This window comes from Globicephala melas, unplaced genomic scaffold (genome assembly GCF_963455315.2).
Source record: "Globicephala melas unplaced genomic scaffold, mGloMel1.2 SCAFFOLD_620, whole genome shotgun sequence".
In the NCBI taxonomy this organism is placed as follows: Eukaryota; Metazoa; Chordata; class Mammalia; order Artiodactyla; family Delphinidae; genus Globicephala; species Globicephala melas.
The window spans coordinates 48,519-67,949 of NW_027207778.1; the positions used below are offsets into that span (position 1 = coordinate 48,519).

Genomic DNA, 19,431 nt, shown 5'->3' on the forward strand with positions numbered 1-19,431 from the left:
GGTTGCCGCTTCAGCACCAGACTGTCATACACCTGGTAGTTGGCATTGCCTCCCGGGTTCCGGCTGAGTGGCATGAAGGTGGGCGGGGGTGGAGGGTGCTCGGTAGCCTGGACGTCGGACAGGAGGTGAGAGGGGCGGAGGAGCAGCGCTGAGCTGGGAGCCGGGGCCCGCTGGTCCGAGGCCTCGGCCAGTACCGTGAGGGAGGCGGAGGTGGCCACAGGGCGCCGCAAGGGCAGGATCTCAGCCCATTCGGCCGCCGGGTGCTGCACCTCGTGGGGATCGCGGGAGTAATCCAAGTGTCCCGTGGAGGGATGCAGGCTGCGGTTGGACTCGCTGTGAGCACAGCTGGGGAGGCTACGTCTGTGGGCCGGTGGGGTGTCGCGCTACCAGGCGTCGGGCCGGTAGACCCGAGGCACCAGAGCGGATGGAGGCTCAGAGCCCTCCAGACCCAGACTCCGTCATGGGCCCAGTTGCCGTCCTTTCGGCGCGCGAGCCCCTCGACCTGCACCTGGCCGCCCCCACCGGCGCCCAGCCCCGGCGCCGCCACCTGTGTGCCGGTGTGTCCCTCCACAGCTCCCTCCGACAAAAGCCCCCCCCCACCCCGCCCCTCTGGCGTGTCACCGCGGCCGGGTGCGGGAGCGGGATCGAGGGCAGGGGCCGCTTCCCCGGGCCTGCCGGCCACCAGGGGCGGGGTCCTGAGCTCGGCGGGGGGTGTGGGGGCAAGGGTGGCCTTGCCGGGGCTGAGGGGCCGTGGCGACTCAATGGTGGCTCCCGGTGGCTTCGGGCCAGCTGCTGTCGGGCAGGAGGGCCGGCCCGGGCTGCGGCCGGGCTGCGCCTAGGGCCGCGTGGGCGGGCAGGGCCGATGCCCAAGGGACCGCGGGCCCCGGGCCCTGAAGCCTCCGGGGCCACGTCCCTGTGAGCGACGTGCGGGATCTTGGGCGGGGCGCCAAGCGCCGAAGGGTTTGCTGGGTCACGGCCGCCCTGGGCTGGGAGGTGGTCGCCAAACACTCCGCCGCCGCCCGATACCCGAGACCTCCGTTGCCCCTGCCTGGGCGGGCGAGGGGGCCCTGCCGGGGCGGGCCGGCCGCCAGGCTGGCGTTAAGGAGCCAGCGCCAGCGAAACTGGGCCTCAAGAGGCCGCCCGCGGCCCACCGCCCCGGTCTACGGCCATACCACCCTGAACGCGCCCGATCTCGTCTGATCTCGGAAGCTAAGCAGGGTCGGGCCTGGTTAGTACTTGGATGGGAGACCGCCTGGGAATACCGGGTGCTGTAGGCTTTTTGCCTCCCGCTCCGCCCGCCTTCTCCTTTACTCGCCCGCGGCGGGGGGGCCGCCGGCTCCGCCCCCGCCGAGCCCCGCTGCAGGCAGTAGTCAAGGTGGGTTTACCTGCCCGAGCAGGAAGCTTGGGCGATGGCAGAAGTGGGAAGAAACTCTTGAGCACAGGTTCTTGGGATCCACGGAGCAGCGCATGCACATGCGATGGGTGCCTACACAGCTGGCTTGCTTGTCTGTGGGGAAAGGCGAGATGGGTCAGGGCCTGGGTTCCTGAGGGGCTGAGAATCAAGGCAGGGATAGAAGAAAGGGGACAGGCCCACATCCCCTGAACCCACGCCGGCGCCCACTCACCTTTGTGGAAAATACGATTGAAAAGTGCCCGCAAGAATCTCTTCAGATGCCTCCAGAGTTGAGGGAAGAAGGGGAGGGGGGAGACCGGGAGCAGGGTGAGGCCTGAAATCCAACCCTTGTCCCGGTCACACCCCAGCAGCCCTCCCACCTCAGCCCCTTCAAGACCCCAGGGCTCCCCCAACCGCGCTGCACAGATCCTGCCCTGACCATAGTCACCATGTTGATCCCCACGTTGAGCAAGATGAAGCTGACCGGGATCAGAAGAATTGAGTATCCTTGCTCCTGGCATTTCCTGGGGATGGGGCCAGTGAACGGCTCGGCTCGGTAGTAGTTTCGCTCACCCATGGCTGTTGGTCCCAGGACTGCCTGGGCCCTCTGCCCTCCAGTTTTAACTGGGAGCCAGACTGGGTCATAATGGGGCAGGTGGTGAGGTCACAGTGAGGGAGGGGGATGAAAAGGAGGGCCCAGAGTGGCATTCCCTGGTAACCAAGGTCAGGTAAGCTGAGCCTGGACAGTCAAACAGGGCCCGGTGGCCGGCATACATCCCCTCGAGTGGTCATTCATTCGCTCACCGCCCGCTGACTCACTTGTTCAAATGACACATTGCGTCTCTTGGCCCCTCTTGAGACTAGGAAGACCTTGGCCTCAGAGGCCTGCTGAAGGCCTGGCTGGAGTCCAGAGCCTCAGCCTTCTTCATGCCCTTCACTGGGCCTGGAGCTGGACCTGCCCAGATGTGGAACCTCCCAGTTTGGAAGCAACTTCTTGTATGAGGCTCTCTGTGGACAGGGACAGCTGAGACACAGAGGAGGTGCCCAGAGACCAGGGGTTTGGAGTCTGCAGCTGCAGATGTACTTAGTGCATGGTATAGGACCAGGAGGGGCCTGCTGGCAGAACTGTGGCCACTAAACCAAAGGGACCCTCAGGCCAAGAAGGGGACACTGGCTTCTTATTGCAGGAAGCCAAGCGCAGGGACCCAGGCTGGCAGAAGGAGTGGCGCTTCCAAGCCACAGACCACCAATGTTTCCTGGACTCTGGCGCTCTTTATTCCTCTCTCCATGCCCTGCCGCCCCCTGCCCCTGCCCCCACTTGCTGCTGGTAAGTTCATTTTCCCAGTCTGGCTCCCGTGCAGAGAGGGCCTGGAGGCCGAGGTGGAAGGTAGCAGCGAGTTGGCCCGCGCTTGGCCCTCCTGCGGTTGCCGCTTCAGCACCAGACTGTCATACACCTGGTAGTTGGCATTGCCTCCCGGGTTCCGGCTGAGTGGCATGAAGGTGGGCGGGGGTGGAGGGTGCTCGGTAGCCTGGACGTCGGGCAGGAGGTGAGAGGGGCGGAGGAGCAGCGCTGAGCTGGGAGCCGGGGCCCGCTGGTCCGAGGCCTCGGCCAGTACCGTGAGGGAGGCGGAGGTGGCCACAGGGCGCCGCAAGGGCAGGATCTCAGCCCATTCGGCCGCCGGGTGCCGCACCTCGTGGGGATCGCGGGAGTAATCCAAGTGTCCCGTGGAGGGATGCAGGCTGCGGTTGGACTCGCTGTGAGCACAGCTGGGGAGGCTACGTCTCTGGGCCGGTGGGGTGTCGCGCTACCAGGCGTCGGGCCGGTAGACCCGAGGCACCAGAGCGGATGGAGGCTCAGAGCCCTCCAGACCCAGACTCCGCCATGGGCCCAGTTGCCGTCCTTTCGGCCCGCGAGCCCCTCGACCTGCACCTGGCCGCCCCCACCGGCGCCCAGCCCCGGCGCCGCCACCTGTGTGCCGGTGTGTCCCTCCACAGCTCCCTCCGACAAAAGCCCCACCCCCACCCCGCCCCTCTGGCGTGTCACCGCGGCCGGGTGCGGGAGCGGGATCGAGGGCAGGGGCCGCTTCCCCGGGCCTGCCGGCCACCAGGGGCGGGGTCCTGAGCTCGGCGGGGGGTGTGGGGGCAAGGGTGGCCTTGCCGGGGCTGAGGGGCCGTGGCGACTCAATGGTGGCTCCCGGTGGCTTCGGGCCAGCTGCTGTCGGGCAGGAGGGCCGGCCCGGGCTGCGGCCGGGCTGCGCCTAGGGCCGCGTGGGCGGGCAGGGCCGATGCCCAAGGGACCGCGGGCCCCGGGCCCTGAAGCCTCCGGGGCCACGTCCCTGTGAGCGACGTGCGGGATCTTGGGCGGGGCGCCAAGCGCCGAAGGGTTTGCTGGGTCACGGCCGCCCTGGGCTGGGAGGTGGTCGCCAAACCCTCCGCCGCCGCCCGATACCCGAGACCTCCGTTGCCCCTGCCTGGGCGGGCGAGGGGGCCCTGCCGGGGCGGGCCGGCCGCCAGGCTGGCGTTAAGGCGCCAGCGCCAGCGAAACTGGGCCTCAAGAGGCCGCCCGCGGCCCCCCGCCCCCGTCTACGGCCATACCACCCTGAACGCGCCCGATCTCGTCTGATCTCGGAAGCTAAGCAGGGTCGGGCCTGGTTAGTACTTGGATGGGAGACCGCCTGGGAATACCGGGTGCTGTAGGCTTTTTGCCTCCCGCTCCGCCCGCCTTCTCCTTTACTCGCCCGCGGCGGGGGGGCCGCCGGCTCCGCCCCCGCCGAGCCCCGCTGCAGGCAGTAGTCAAGGTGGGTTTACCTGCCCGAGCAGGAAGCTTGGGCGATGGCAGAAGTGGGAAGAAACTCTTGAGCACAGGTTCTTGGGATCCACGGAGCAGCGCATGCACATGCGATGGGTGCCTACACAGCTGGCTTGCTTGTCTGTGGGGAAAGGCGAGATGGGTCAGGGCCTGGGTTCCTGAGGGGCTGAGAATCAAGGCAGGGATAGAAGAAAGGGGACAGGCCCACATCCCCTGAACCCACGCCGGCGCCCACTCACCTTTGTGGAAAATACGATTGAAAAGTGCCCGCAAGAATCTCTTCAGATGCCTCCAGAGTTGAGGGAAGAAGGGGAGGGGGGAGGCCGGGAGCAGGGTGAGCCCTGAAATCCAACCCTTGTCCCGGTCACACCCCAGCAGCCCTCCCACCTCAGCCCCTTCAAGACCCCAGGGCTCCCCCAACCGCGCTGCACAGATCCTGCCCTGACCATAGTCACCATGTTGATCCCCACGTTGAGCAAGATGAAGCTGACCGGGATCAGAAGAATTGAGTATCCTTGCTCCTGGCATTTCCTGGGGATGGGGCCAGTGAACGGCTCGGCTCGGTAGTAGTTTCGCTCACCCATGGCCGTTGGTCCCAGGACTGCCTGGGCCCTCTGCCCTCCAGTTTTAACTGGGAGCCAGACTGGGTCATAATGGGGCAGGTGGTGAGGTCACAGTGAGGGAGGGGGATGAAAAGGAGGGCCCAGAGTGGCATTCCCTGGTAACCAGGGTCAGGTAAGCTGAGCCTGGACAGTCAAACAGGGCCCGGTGGCCGGCATACATCCCCTCGAGCGGTCATTCATTCGCTCACCGCCCGCTGACTCACTTGTTCAAATGACACATTGCGTCTCTTGGCCCCTCTTGAGACTAGGAAGACCTTGGCCTCAGAGGCCTGCTGAAGGCCTGGCTGGAGTCCAGAGCCTCAGCCTTCTTCATGCCCTTCACTGGGCCTGGAGCTGGACCTGCCCAGATGTGGAACCTCCCAGTTTGGAAGCAACTTCTTGTATGAGGCTCTCTGTGGACAGGGACAGCTGAGACACAGAGGAGGTGCCCAGAGACCAGGGGTTTGGAGTCTGCAGCTGCAGATGTACTTAGTGCATGGTATAGGACCAGGAGGGGCCTGCTGGCAGAACTGTGGCCACTAAACCAAAGGGACCCTCAGGCCAAGAAGGGGACACTGGCTTCTTATTGCAGGAAGCCAAGCGCAGGGACCCAGGCTGGCAGAAGGAGTGGCGCTTCCAAGCCACAGACCACCAATGTTTCCTGGACTCTGGCGCTCTTTATTCCTCTCTCCATGCCCTGCCGCCCCCTGCCCCTGCCCCCATTTGCTGCTGGTAAGTTCACTTTCCCAGTCTGGCTCCCGTGCAGAGAGGGCCTGGAGGCCGAGGTGGAAGGTAGCAGCGAGTTGGCCCGCGCTTGGCCCTCCTGCGGTTGCCGCTTCAGCACCAGACTGTCATACACCTGGTAGTTGGCATTGCCTCCCGGGTTCCGGCTGAGTGGCATGAAGGTGGGCGGGGGTGGAGGGTGCTCGGTAGCCTGGACGTCGGACAGGAGGTGAGAGGGGCGGAGGAGCAGCGCTGAGCTGGGAGCCGGGGCCCGCTGGTCCGAGGCCTCGGCCAGTACCGTGAGGGAGGCGGAGGTGGCCACAGGGCGCCGCAAGGGCAGGATCTCAGCCCATTCGGCCGCCGGGTGCTGCACCTCGTGGGGATCGCGGGAGTAATCCAAGTGTCCCGTGGAGGGATGCAGGCTGCGGTTGGACTCGCTGTGAGCACAGCTGGGGAGGCTACGTCTGTGGGCCGGTGGGGTGTCGCGCTACCAGGCGTCGGGCCGGTAGACCCGAGGCACCAGAGCGGATGGAGGCTCAGAGCCCTCCAGACCCAGACTCCGTCATGGGCCCAGTTGCCGTCCTTTCGGCCCGCGAGCCCCTCGACCTGCACCTGGCCGCCCCCACCGGCGCCCAGCCCCGGCGCCGCCACCTGTGTGCCGGTGTGTCCCTCCACAGCTCCCTCCGACAAAAGCCCCCCCCCACCCCGCCCCTCTGGCGTGTCACCGCGGCCGGGTGCGGGAGCGGGATCGAGGGCAGGGGCCGCTTCCCCGGGCCTGCCGGCCACCAGGGGCGGGGTCCTGAGCTCGGCGGGGGGTGTGGGGGCAAGGGTGGCCTTGCCGGGGCTGAGGGGCCGTGGCGACTCAATGGTGGCTCCCGGTGGCTTCGGGCCAGCTGCTGTCGGGCAGGAGGGCCGGCCCGGGCTGCGGCCGGGCTGCGCCTAGGGCCGCGTGGGCGGGCAGGGCCGATGCCCAAGGGACCGCGGGCCCCGGGCCCTGAAGCCTCCGGGGCCACGTCCCTGTGAGCGACGTGCGGGATCTTGGGCGGGGCGCCAAGCGCCGAAGGGTTTGCTGGGTCACGGCCGCCCTGGGCTGGGAGGTGGTCGCCAAACCCTCCGCCGCCGCCCGATACCCGAGACCTCCGTTGCCCCTGCCTGGGCGGGCGAGGGGGCCCTGCCGGGGCGGGCCGGCCGCCAGGCTGGCGTTAAGGCGCCAGCGCCAGCGAAACTGGGCCTCAAGAGGCCGCCCGCGGCCCCCCACCCCCGTCTACGGCCATACCACCCTGAACGCGCCCGATCTCGTCTGATCTCGGAAGCTAAGCAGGGTCGGGCCTGGTTAGTACTTGGATGGGAGACCGCCTGGGAATACCGGGTGCTGTAGGCTTTTTGCCTCCCGCTCCGCCCGCCTTCTCCTTTACTCGCCCGCGGCGGGGGGGCCGCCGGCTCCGCCCCCGCCGAGCCCCGCTGCAGGCAGTAGTCAAGGTGGGTTTACCTGCCCGAGCAGGAAGCTTGGGCGATGGCAGAAGTGGGAAGAAACTCTTGAGCACAGGTTCTTGGGATCCACGGAGCAGCGCATGCACATGCGATGGGTGCCTACACAGCTGGCTTGCTTGTCTGTGGGGAAAGGCGAGATGGGTCAGGGCCTGGGTTCCTGAGGGGCTGAGAATCAAGGCAGGGATAGAAGAAAGGGGACAGGCCCACATCCCCTGAACCCACGCCGGCGCCCACTCACCTTTGTGGAAAATACGATTGAAAAGTGCCCGCAAGAATCTCTTCAGATGCCTCCAGAGTTGAGGGAAGAAGGGGAGGGGGGAGGCCGGGAGCAGGGTGAGCCCTGAAATCCAACCCTTGTCCCGGTCACACCCCAGCAGCCCTCCCACCTCAGCCCCTTCAAGACCCCAGGGCTCCCCCAACCGCGCTGCACAGATCCTGCCCTGACCATAGTCACCATGTTGATCCCCACGTTGAGCAAGATGAAGCTGACCGGGATCAGAAGAATTGAGTATCCTTGCTCCTGGCATTTCCTGGGGATGGGGCCAGTGAACGGCTCGGCTCGGTAGTAGTTTCGCTCACCCATGGCCGTTGGTCCCAGGACTGCCTGGGCCCTCTGCCCTCCAGTTTTAACTGGGAGCCAGACTGGGTCATAATGGGGCAGGTGGTGAGGTCACAGTGAGGGAGGGGGATGAAAAGGAGGGCCCAGAGTGGCATTCCCTGGTAACCAGGGTCAGGTAAGCTGAGCCTGGACAGTCAAACAGGGCCCGGTGGCCGGCATACATCCCCTCGAGCGGTCATTCATTCGCTCACCGCCCGCTGACTCACTTGTTCAAATGACACATTGCGTCTCTTGGCCCCTCTTGAGACTAGGAAGACCTTGGCCTCAGAGGCCTGCTGAAGGCCTGGCTGGAGTCCAGAGCCTCAGCCTTCTTCATGCCCTTCACTGGGCCTGGAGCTGGACCTGCCCAGATGTGGAACCTCCCAGTTTGGAAGCAACTTCTTGTATGAGGCTCTCTGTGGACAGGGACAGCTGAGACACAGAGGAGGTGCCCAGAGACCAGGGGTTTGGAGTCTGCAGCTGCAGATGTACTTAGTGCATGGTATAGGACCAGGAGGGGCCTGCTGGCAGAACTGTGGCCACTAAACCAAAGGGACCCTCAGGCCAAGAAGGGGACACTGGCTTCTTATTGCAGGAAGCCAAGCGCAGGGACCCAGGCTGGCAGAAGGAGTGGCGCTTCCAAGCCACAGACCACCAATGTTTCCTGGACTCTGGCGCTCTTTATTCCTCTCTCCATGCCCTGCCGCCCCCTGCCCCTGCCCCCACTTGCTGCTGGTAAGTTCATTTTCCCAGTCTGGCTCCCGTGCAGAGAGGGCCTGGAGGCCGAGGTGGAAGGTAGCAGCGAGTTGGCCCGCGCTTGGCCCTCCTGCGGTTGCCGCTTCAGCACCAGACTGTCATACACCTGGTAGTTGGCATTGCCTCCCGGGTTCCGGCTGAGTGGCATGAAGGTGGGCGGGGGTGGAGGGTGCTCGGTAGCCTGGACGTCGGGCAGGAGGTGAGAGGGGCGGAGGAGCAGCGCTGAGCTGGGAGCCGGGGCCCGCTGGTCCGAGGCCTCGGCCAGTACCGTGAGGGAGGCGGAGGTGGCCACAGGGCGCCGCAAGGGCAGGATCTCAGCCCATTCGGCCGCCGGGTGCCGCACCTCGTGGGGATCGCGGGAGTAATCCAAGTGTCCCGTGGAGGGATGCAGGCTGCGGTTGGACTCGCTGTGAGCACAGCTGGGGAGGCTACGTCTGTGGGCCGGTGGGGTGTCGCGCTACCAGGCGTCGGGCCGGTAGACCCGAGGCACCAGAGCGGATGGAGGCTCAGAGCCCTCCAGACCCAGACTCCGCCATGGGCCCAGTTGCCGTCCTTTCGGCCCGCGAGCCCCTCGACCTGCACCTGGCCGCCCCCACCGGCGCCCAGCCCCGGCGCCGCCACCTGTGTGCCGGTGTGTCCCTCCACAGCTCCCTCCGACAAAAGCCCCACCCCCACCCCGCCCCTCTGGCGTGTCACCGCGGCCGGGTGCGGGAGCGGGATCGAGGGCAGGGGCCGCTTCCCCGGGCCTGCCGGCCACCAGGGGCGGGGTCCTGAGCTCGGCGGGGGGTGTGGGGGCAAGGGTGGCCTTGCCGGGGCTGAGGGGCCGTGGCGACTCAATGGTGGCTCCCGGTGGCTTCGGGCCAGCTGCTGTCGGGCAGGAGGGCCGGCCCGGGCTGCGGCCGGGCTGCGCCTAGGGCCGCGTGGGCGGGCAGGGCCGATGCCCAAGGGACCGCGGGCCCCGGGCCCTGAAGCCTCCGGGGCCACGTCCCTGTGAGCGACGTGCGGGATCTTGGGCGGGGCGCCAAGCGCCGAAGGGTTTGCTGGGTCACGGCCGCCCTGGGCTGGGAGGTGGTCGCCAAACCCTCCGCCGCCGCCCGATACCCGAGACCTCCGTTGCCCCTGCCTGGGCGGGCGAGGGGGCCCTGCCGGGGCGGGCCGGCCGCCAGGCTGGCGTTAAGGCGCCAGCGCCAGCGAAACTGGGCCTCAAGAGGCCGCCCGCGGCCCCCCACCCCCGTCTACGGCCATACCACCCTGAACGCGCCCGATCTCGTCTGATCTCGGAAGCTAAGCAGGGTCGGGCCTGGTTAGTACTTGGATGGGAGACCGCCTGGGAATACCGGGTGCTGTAGGCTTTTTGCCTCCCGCTCCGCCCGCCTTCTCCTTTACTCGCCCGCGGCGGGGGGGCCGCCGGCTCCGCCCCCGCCGAGCCCCGCTGCAGGCAGTAGTCAAGGTGGGTTTACCTGCCCGAGCAGGAAGCTTGGGCGATGGCAGAAGTGGGAAGAAACTCTTGAGCACAGGTTCTTGGGATCCACGGAGCAGCGCATGCACATGCGATGGGTGCCTACACAGCTGGCTTGCTTGTCTGTGGGGAAAGGCGAGATGGGTCAGGGCCTGGGTTCCTGAGGGGCTGAGAATCAAGGCAGGGATAGAAGAAAGGGGACAGGCCCACATCCCCTGAACCCACGCCGGCGCCCACTCACCTTTGTGGAAAATACGATTGAAAAGTGCCCGCAAGAATCTCTTCAGATGCCTCCAGAGTTGAGGGAAGAAGGGGAGGGGGGAGGCCGGGAGCAGGGTGAGCCCTGAAATCCAACCCTTGTCCCGGTCACACCCCAGCAGCCCTCCCACCTCAGCCCCTTCAAGACCCCAGGGCTCCCCCAACCGCGCTGCACAGATCCTGCCCTGACCATAGTCACCATGTTGATCCCCACGTTGAGCAAGATGAAGCTGACCGGGATCAGAAGAATTGAGTATCCTTGCTCCTGGCATTTCCTGGGGATGGGGCCAGTGAACGGCTCGGCTCGGTAGTAGTTTCGCTCACCCATGGCCGTTGGTCCCAGGACTGCCTGGGCCCTCTGCCCTCCAGTTTTAACTGGGAGCCAGACTGGGTCATAATGGGGCAGGTGGTGAGGTCACAGTGAGGGAGGGGGATGAAAAGGAGGGCCCAGAGTGGCATTCCCTGGTAACCAGGGTCAGGTAAGCTGAGCCTGGACAGTCAAACAGGGCCCGGTGGCCGGCATACATCCCCTCGAGCGGTCATTCATTCGCTCACCGCCCGCTGACTCACTTGTTCAAATGACACATTGCGTCTCTTGGCCCCTCTTGAGACTAGGAAGACCTTGGCCTCAGAGGCCTGCTGAAGGCCTGGCTGGAGTCCAGAGCCTCAGCCTTCTTCATGCCCTTCACTGGGCCTGGAGCTGGACCTGCCCAGATGTGGAACCTCCCAGTTTGGAAGCAACTTCTTGTATGAGGCTCTCTGTGGACAGGGACAGCTGAGACACAGAGGAGGTGCCCAGAGACCAGGGGTTTGGAGTCTGCAGCTGCAGATGTACTTAGTGCATGGTATAGGACCAGGAGGGGCCTGCTGGCAGAACTGTGGCCACTAAACCAAAGGGACCCTCAGGCCAAGAAGGGGACACTGGCTTCTTATTGCAGGAAGCCAAGCGCAGGGACCCAGGCTGGCAGAAGGAGTGGCGCTTCCAAGCCACAGACCACCAATGTTTCCTGGACTCTGGCGCTCTTTATTCCTCTCTCCATGCCCTGCCGCCCCCTGCCCCTGCCCCCACTTGCTGCTGGTAAGTTCATTTTCCCAGTCTGGCTCCCGTGCAGAGAGGGCCTGGAGGCCGAGGTGGAAGGTAGCAGCGAGTTGGCCCGCGCTTGGCCCTCCTGCGGTTGCCGCTTCAGCACCAGACTGTCATACACCTGGTAGTTGGCATTGCCTCCCGGGTTCCGGCTGAGTGGCATGAAGGTGGGCGGGGGTGGAGGGTGCTCGGTAGCCTGGACGTCGGGCAGGAGGTGAGAGGGGCGGAGGAGCAGCGCTGAGCTGGGAGCCGGGGCCCGCTGGTCCGAGGCCTCGGCCAGTACCGTGAGGGAGGCGGAGGTGGCCACAGGGCGCCGCAAGGGCAGGATCTCAGCCCATTCGGCCGCCGGGTGCCGCACCTCGTGGGGATCGCGGGAGTAATCCAAGTGTCCCGTGGAGGGATGCAGGCTGCGGTTGGACTCGCTGTGAGCACAGCTGGGGAGGCTACGTCTCTGGGCCGGTGGGGTGTCGCGCTACCAGGCGTCGGGCCGGTAGACCCGAGGCAACAGAGCGGATGGAGGCTCAGAGCCCTCCAGACCCAGACTCCGCCATGGGCCCAGTTGCCGTCCTTTCGGCCCGCGAGCCCCTCGACCTGCACCTGGCCGCCCCCACCGGCGCCCAGCCCCGGCGCCGCCACCTGTGTGCCGGTATGTCCCTCCACAGCTCCCTCCGTCAAAAGCCCCCCCCCACCCCGCCCCTCTGGCGTGTCACCGCGGCCGGGTGCGGGAGCGGGATCGAGGGCAGGGGCCGCTTCCCCGGGCCTGCCGGCCACCAGGGGCGGGGTCCTGAGCTCGGCGGGGGGTGTGGGGGCAAGGGTGGCCTTGCCGGGGCTGAGGGGCCGTGGCGACTCAATGGTGGCTCCCGGTGGCTTCGGGCCAGCTGCTGTCGGGCAGGAGGGCCGGCCCGGGCTGCGGCCGGGCTGCGCCTAGGGCCGCGTGGGCGGGCAGGGCCGATGCCCAAGGGACCGCGGGCCCCGGGCCCTGAAGCCTCCGGGGCCACGTCCCTGTGAGCGACGTGCGGGATCTTGGGCGGGGCGCCAAGCGCCGAAGGGTTTGCTGGGTCACGGCCGCCCTGGGCTGGGAGGTGGTCGCCAAACCCTCCGCCGCCGCCCGATACCCGAGACCTCCGTTGCCCCTGCCTGGGCGGGCGAGGGGGCCCTGCCGGGGCGGGCCGGCCGCCAGGCTGGCGTTAAGGCGCCAGCGCCAGCGAAACTGGGCCTCAAGAGGCCGCCCGCGGCCCCCCGCCCCCGTCTACGGCCATACCACCCTGAACGCGCCCGATCTCGTCTGATCTCGGAAGCTAAGCAGGGTCGGGCCTGGTTAGTACTTGGATGGGAGACCGCCTGGGAATACCGGGTGCTGTAGGCTTTTTGCCTCCCGCTCCGCCCGCCTTCTCCTTTACTCGCCCGCGGCGGGGGGGCCGCCGGCTCCGCCCCCGCCGAGCCCCGCTGCAGGCAGTAGTCAAGGTGGGTTTACCTGCCCGAGCAGGAAGCTTGGGCGATGGCAGAAGTGGGAAGAAACTCTTGAGCACAGGTTCTTGGGATCCACGGAGCAGCGCATGCACATGCGATGGGTGCCTACACAGCTGGCTTGCTTGTCTGTGGGGAAAGGCGAGATGGGTCAGGGCCTGGGTTCCTGAGGGGCTGAGAATCAAGGCAGGGATAGAAGAAAGGGGACAGGCCCACATCCCCTGAACCCACGCCGGCGCCCACTCACCTTTGTGGAAAATACGATTGAAAAGTGCCCGCAAGAATCTCTTCAGATGCCTCCAGAGTTGAGGCAAGAAGGGGAGGGGGGAGGCCGGGAGCAGGGTGAGCCCTGAAATCCAACCCTTGTCCCGGTCACACCCCAGCAGCCCTCCCACCTCAGCCCCTTCAAGACCCCAGGGCTCCCCCAACCGCGCTGCACAGATCCTGCCCTGACCATAGTCACCATGTTGATCCCCACGTTGAGCAAGATGAAGCTGACCGGGATCAGAAGAATTGAGTATCCTTGCTCCTGGCATTTCCTGGGGATGGGGCCAGTGAACGGCTCGGCTCGGTAGTAGTTTCGCTCACCCATGGCCGTTGGTCCCAGGACTGCCTGGGCCCTCTGCCCTCCAGTTTTAACTGGGAGCCAGACTGGGTCATAATGGGGCAGGTGGTGAGGTCACAGTGAGGGAGGGGGATGAAAAGGAGGGCCCAGAGTGGCATTCCCTGGTAACCAGGGTCAGGTAAGCTGAGCCTGGACAGTCAAACAGGGCCCGGTGGCCGGCATACATCCCCTCGAGCGGTCATTCATTCGCTCACCGCCCGCTGACTCACTTGTTCAAATGACACATTGCGTCTCTTGGCCCCTCTTGAGACTAGGAAGACCTTGGCCTCAGAGGCCTGCTGAAGGCCTGGCTGGAGTCCAGAGCCTCAGCCTTCTTCATGCCCTTCACTGGGCCTGGAGCTGGACCTGCCCAGATGTGGAACCTCCCAGTTTGGAAGCAACTTCTTGTATGAGGCTCTCTGTGGACAGGGACAGCTGAGACACAGAGGAGGTGCCCAGAGACCAGGGGTTTGGAGTCTGCAGCTGCAGATGTACTTAGTGCATGGTATAGGACCAGGAGGGGCCTGCTGGCAGAACTGTGGCCACTAAACCAAAGGGACCCTCAGGCCAAGAAGGGGACACTGGCTTCTTATTGCAGGAAGCCAAGCGCAGGGACCCAGGCTGGCAGAAGGAGTGGCGCTTCCAAGCCACAGACCACCAATGTTTCCTGGACTCTGGCGCTCTTTATTCCTCTCTCCATGCCCTGCCGCCCCCTGCCCCTGCCCCCACTTGCTGCTGGTAAGTTCATTTTCCCAGTCTGGCTCCCGTGCAGAGAGGGCCTGGAGGCCGAGGTGGAAGGTAGCAGCGAGTTGGCCCGCGCTTGGCCCTCCTGCGGTTGCCGCTTCAGCACCAGACTGTCATACACCTGGTAGTTGGCATTGCCTCCCGGGTTCCGGCTGAGTGGCATGAAGGTGGGCGGGGGTGGAGGGTGCTCGGTAGCCTGGACGTCGGGCAGGAGGTGAGAGGGGCGGAGGAGCAGCGCTGAGCTGGGAGCCGGGGCCCGCTGGTCCGAGGCCTCGGCCAGTACCGTGAGGGAGGCGGAGGTGGCCACAGGGCGCCGCAAGGGCAGGATCTCAGCCCATTCGGCCGCCGGGTGCCGCACCTCGTGGGGATCGCGGGAGTAATCCAAGTGTCCCGTGGAGGGATGCAGGCTGCGGTTGGACTCGCTGTGAGCACAGCTGGGGAGGCTACGTCTGTGGGCCGGTGGGGTGTCGCGCTACCAGGCGTCGGGCCGGTAGACCCGAGGCACCAGAGCGGATGGAGGCTCAGAGCCCTCCAGACCCAGACTCCGCCATGGGCCCAGTTGCCGTCCTTTCGGCCCGCGAGCCCCTCGACCTGCACCTGGCCGCCCCCACCGGCGCCCAGCCCCGGCGCCGCCACCTGTGTGCCGGTGTGTCCCTCCACAGCTCCCTCCGACAAAAGCCCCACCCCCACCCCGCCCCTCTGGCGTGTCACCGCGGCCGGGTGCGGGAGCGGGATCGAGGGCAGGGGCCGCTTCCCCGGGCCTGCCGGCCACCAGGGGCGGGGTCCTGAGCTCGGCGGGGGGTGTGGGGGCAAGGGTGGCCTTGCCGGGGCTGAGGGGCCGTGGCGACTCAATGGTGGCTCCCGGTGGCTTCGGGCCAGCTGCTGTCGGGCAGGAGGGCCGGCCCGGGCTGCGGCCGGGCTGCGCCTAGGGCCGCGTGGGCGGGCAGGGCCGATGCCCAAGGGACCGCGGGCCCCGGGCCCTGAAGCCTCCGGGGCCACGTCCCTGTGAGCGACGTGCGGGATCTTGGGCGGGGCGCCAAGCGCCGAAGGGTTTGCTGGGTCACGGCCGCCCTGGGCTGGGAGGTGGTCGCCAAACCCTCCGCCGCCGCCCGATACCCGAGACCTCCGTTGCCCCTGCCTGGGCGGGCGAGGGGGCCCTGCCGGGGCGGGCCGGCCGCCAGGCTGGCGTTAAGGCGCCAGCGCCAGCGAAACTGGGCCTCAAGAGGCCGCCCGCGGCCCCCCGCCCCCGTCTACGGCCATACCACCCTGAACGCGCCCGATCTCGTCTGATCTCGGAAGCTAAGCAGGGTCGGGCCTGGTTAGTACTTGGATGGGAGACCGCCTGGGAATACCGGGTGCTGTAGGCTTTTTGCCTCCCGCTCCGCCCGCCTTCTCCTTTACTCGCCCGCGGCGGGGGGGCCGCCGGCTCCGCCCCCGCCGAGCCCCGCTGCAGGCAGTAGTCAAGGTGGGTTTACCTGCCCGAGCAGGAAGCTTGGGCGATGGCAGAAGTGGGAAGAAACTCTTGAGCACAGGTTCTTGGGATCCACGGAGCAGCGCATGCACATGCGATGGGTGCCTACACAGCTGGCTTGCTTGTCTGTGGGGAAAGGCGAGATGGGTCAGGGCCTGGGTTCCTGAGGGGCTGAGAATCAAGGCAGGGATAGAAGAAAGGGGACAGGCCCACATCCCCTGAACCCACGCCGGCGCCCACTCACCTTTGTGGAAAATACGATTGAAAAGTGCCCGCAAGAATCTCTTCAGATGCCTCCAGAGTTGAGGGAAGAAGGGGAGGGGGGAGGCCGGGAGCAGGGTGAGCCCTGAAATCCAACCCTTGTCCCGGTCACACCCCAGCAGCCCTCCCACCTCAGCCCCTTCAAGACCCCAGGGCTCCCCCAACCGCGCTGCACAGATCCTGCCCTGACCATAGTCACCATGTTGATCCCCACGTTGAGCAAGATGAAGCTGACCGGGATCAGAAGAATTGAGTATCCTTGCTCCTGGCATTTCCTGGGGATGGGGCCAGTGAACGGCTCGGCTCGGTAGTAGTTTCGCTCACCCATGGCCGTTGGTCCCAGGACTGCCTGGGCCCTCTGCCCTCCAGTTTTAACTGGGAGCCAGACTGGGTCATAATGGGGCAGGTGGTGAGGTCACAGTGAGGGAGGGGGATGAAAAGGAGGGCCCAGAGTGGCATTCCCTGGTAACCAGGGTCAGGTAAGCTGAGCCTGGACAGTCAAACAGGGCCCGGTGGCCGGCATACATCCCCTCGAGCGGTCATTCATTCGCTCACCGCCCGCTGACTCACTTGTTCAAATGACACATTGCGTCTCTTGGCCCCTCTTGAGACTAGGAAGACCTTGGCCTCAGAGGCCTGCTGAAGGCCTGGCTGGAGTCCAGAGCCTCAGCCTTCTTCATGCCCTTCACTGGGCCTGGAGCTGGACCTGCCCAGATGTGGAACCTCCCAGTTTGGAAGCAACTTCTTGTATGAGGCTCTCTGTGGACAGGGACAGCTGAGACACAGAGGAGGTGCCCAGAGACCAGGGGTTTGGAGTCTGCAGCTGCAGATGTACTTAGTGCATGGTATAGGACCAGGAGGGGCCTGCTGGCAGAACTGTGGCCACTAAACCAAAGGGACCCTCAGGCCAAGAAGGGGACACTGGCTTCTTATTGCAGGAAGCCAAGCGCAGGGACCCAGGCTGGCAGAAGGAGTGGCGCTTCCAAGCCACAGACCACCAATGTTTCCTGGACTCTGGCGCTCTTTATTCCTCTCTCCATGCCCTGCCGCCCCCTGCCCCTGCCCCCACTTGCTGCTGGTAAGTTCATTTTCCCAGTCTGGCTCCCGTGCAGAGAGGGCCTGGAGGCCGAGGTGGAAGGTAGCAGCGAGTTGGCCCGCGCTTGGCCCTCCTGCGGTTGCCGCTTCAGCACCAGACTGTCATACACCTGGTAGTTGGCATTGCCTCCCGGGTTCCGGCTGAGTGGCATGAAGGTGGGCGGGGGTGGAGGGTGCTCGGTAGCCTGGACGTCGGGCAGGAGGTGAGAGGGGCGGAGGAGCAGCGCTGAGCTGGGAGCCGGGGCCCGCTGGTCCGAGGCCTCGGCCAGTACCGTGAGGGAGGCGGAGGTGGCCACAGGGCGCCGCAAGGGCAGGATCTCAGCCCATTCGGCCGCCGGGTGCCGCACCTCGTGGGGATCGCGGGAGTAATCCAAGTGTCCCGTGGAGGGATGCAGGCTGCGGTTGGACTCGCTGTGAGAACAGCTGGGGAGGCTACGTCTGTGGGCCGGTGGGGTGTCGCGCTACCAGGCGTCGGGCCGGTAGACCCGAGGCACCAGAGCGGATGGAGGCTCAGAGCCCTCCAGACCCAGACTCCGCCATGGGCCCAGTTGCCGTCCTTTCGGCCCGCGAGCCCCTCGACCTGCACCTGGCCGCCCCCACCGGCGCCCAGCCCCGGCGCCGCCACCTGTGTGCCGGTGTGTCCCTCCACAGCTCCCTCCGACAAAAGCCCCACCCCCACCCCGCCCCTCTGGCGTGTCACCGCGGCCGGGTGCGGGAGCGGGATCGAGGGCAGGGGCCGCTTCCCCGGGCCTGCCGGCCACCAGGGGCGGGGTCCTGAGCTCGGCGGGGGGTGTGGGGGCAAGGGTGGCCTTGCCGGGGCTGAGGGGCCGTGGCGACTCAATGGTGGCTCCCGGTGGCTTCGGGCCAGCTGCTGTCGGGCAGGAGGGCCGGCCCGGGCTGCGGCCGGGCTGCGCCTAGGGCCGCGTGGGCGGGCAGGGCCGATGCCCAAGGGACCGCGGGCCCCGGGCCCTGAAGCCTCCGGGGCCACGTCCCTGTGAGCGACGTGCGGGATCTTGGGCGGGGCGCCAAGCGCCGAAGGGTTTGCTGGGTCACGGCCGCCCTGGGCTGGGAGGTGGTCGCCAAACCCTCCGCCGCCGCCCGATACCCGAGACCTCCGTTGCCCCTGCCTGGGCGGGCGAGGGGGCCCTGCCGGGGCGGGCCGGCCGCCAGGCTGGCGTTAAGGCGCCAGCGCCAGCGAAACTGGGCCTCAAGAGGCCGCCCGCGGCCCCCCGCCCCCGTCTACGGCCATACCACCCTGAACGCGCCCGATCTCGTCTGATCTCGGAAGCTAAGCAGGGTCGGGCCTGGTTAGTACTTGGATGGGAGACCGCCTGGGAATACCGGGTGCTGTAGGCTTTTTGCCTCCCGCTCCGCCCGCCTTCTCCTTTACTCGCCCGCGGCGGGGGGGCCGCCGGCTCCGCCCCCGCCGAGCCCCGCTGCAGGCAGTAGTCAAGGTGGGTTTACCTGCCCGAGCAGGAAGCTTGGGCGATGGCAGAAGTGGGAAGAAACTCTTGAGCACAGGTTCTTGGGATCCACGGAGCAGCGCATGCACATGCGATGGGTGCCTACACAGCTGGCTTGCTTGTCTGTGGGGAAAGGCGAGATGGGTCAGGGCCTGGGTTCCTGAGGGGCTGAGAATCAAGGCAGGGATAGAAGAAAGGGGACAGGCCCACATCCCCTGAACCCACGCCGGCGCCCACTCACCTTTGTGGAAAATACGATTGAAAAGTGCCCGCAAGAATCTCTTCAGATGCCTCCAGAGTTGAGGCAAGAAGGGGAGGGGGGAGGCCGGGAGCAGGGTGAGCCCTGAAATCCAACCCTTGTCCCGGTCACACCCCAGCAGCCCTCCCACCTCAGCCCCTTCAAGACCCCAGGGCTCCCCCAACCGCGCTGCACAGATCCTGCCCTGACCATAGTCACCATGTTGATCCCCACGTTGAGCAAGATGAAGCTGACCGGGATCAGAAGAATTGAGTATCCTTGCTCCTGGCATTTCCTGGGGATGGGGCCAGTGAACGGCTCGGCTCGGTAGTAGTTTCGCTCACCCATGGCCGTTGGTCCCAGGACTGCCTGGGCCCTCTGCCCTCCAGTTTTAACTGGGAGCCAGACTGGGTCATAATGGGGCAGGTGGTGAGGTCACAGTGAGGGAGGGGGATGAAAAGGAGGGCCCAGAGTGGCATTCCCTGGTAACCAGGGTCAGGTAAGCTGAGCCTGGACAGTCAAACAGGGCCCGGTGGCCGGCATACATCCCCTCGAGCGGTCATTCATTCGCTCACCGCCCGCTGACTCACTTGTTCAAATGACACATTGCGTCTCTTGGCCCCTCTTGAGACTAGGAAGACCTTGGCCTCAGAGGCCTGCTGAAGGCCTGGCTGGAGTCCAGAGCCTCAGCCTTCTTCATGCCCTTCACTGGGCCTGGAGCTGGACCTGCCCAGATGTGGAACCTCCCAGTTTGGAAGCAACTTCTTGTATGAGGCTCTCTGTGGACAGGGACAGCTGAGACACAGAGGAGGTGCCCAGAGACCAGGGGTTTGGAGTCTGCAGCTGCAGATGTACTTAGTGCATGGTATAGGACCAGGAGGGGCCTGCTGGCAGAACTGTGGCCACTAAACCAAA

The 19,431-nt window shown here is 66.3% G+C and overlaps 7 non-coding genes across 7 annotated transcripts; all 7 read left to right on the forward strand.

Annotated features, from left to right (window-relative positions):
* Positions 1 to 1,158: 1,158 nt before the first annotated feature.
* Positions 1,159 to 1,277, forward strand: LOC132595291 (5S ribosomal RNA). Its single transcript, XR_009561445.1, has one exon. It is a non-coding gene; the product is annotated as a 5S ribosomal RNA (ribosomal RNA).
* Positions 1,278 to 3,974: 2,697 nt separating this feature from the next.
* LOC132595292 (5S ribosomal RNA) lies at positions 3,975 to 4,093 on the forward strand. Its single transcript, XR_009561446.1, has one exon. It is a non-coding gene; the product is annotated as a 5S ribosomal RNA (ribosomal RNA).
* A 2,696-nt stretch (positions 4,094 to 6,789) lies between these two features.
* LOC132595293 (5S ribosomal RNA) lies at positions 6,790 to 6,908 on the forward strand. The gene has a single exon (XR_009561447.1). It is a non-coding gene; the product is annotated as a 5S ribosomal RNA (ribosomal RNA).
* A 2,697-nt stretch (positions 6,909 to 9,605) lies between these two features.
* Positions 9,606 to 9,724, forward strand: LOC132595294 (5S ribosomal RNA). Its single transcript, XR_009561448.1, has one exon. It is a non-coding gene; the product is annotated as a 5S ribosomal RNA (ribosomal RNA).
* Positions 9,725 to 12,420: 2,696 nt separating this feature from the next.
* LOC132595295 (5S ribosomal RNA) lies at positions 12,421 to 12,539 on the forward strand. The gene has a single exon (XR_009561449.1). It is a non-coding gene; the product is annotated as a 5S ribosomal RNA (ribosomal RNA).
* Positions 12,540 to 15,236: 2,697 nt separating this feature from the next.
* On the forward strand, positions 15,237 to 15,355 carry LOC132595297 (5S ribosomal RNA). Its single transcript, XR_009561451.1, has one exon. It is a non-coding gene; the product is annotated as a 5S ribosomal RNA (ribosomal RNA).
* A 2,697-nt stretch (positions 15,356 to 18,052) lies between these two features.
* Positions 18,053 to 18,171, forward strand: LOC132595298 (5S ribosomal RNA). The gene has a single exon (XR_009561452.1). It is a non-coding gene; the product is annotated as a 5S ribosomal RNA (ribosomal RNA).
* The last annotated feature ends 1,260 nt before the right edge of the window (positions 18,172 to 19,431 follow it).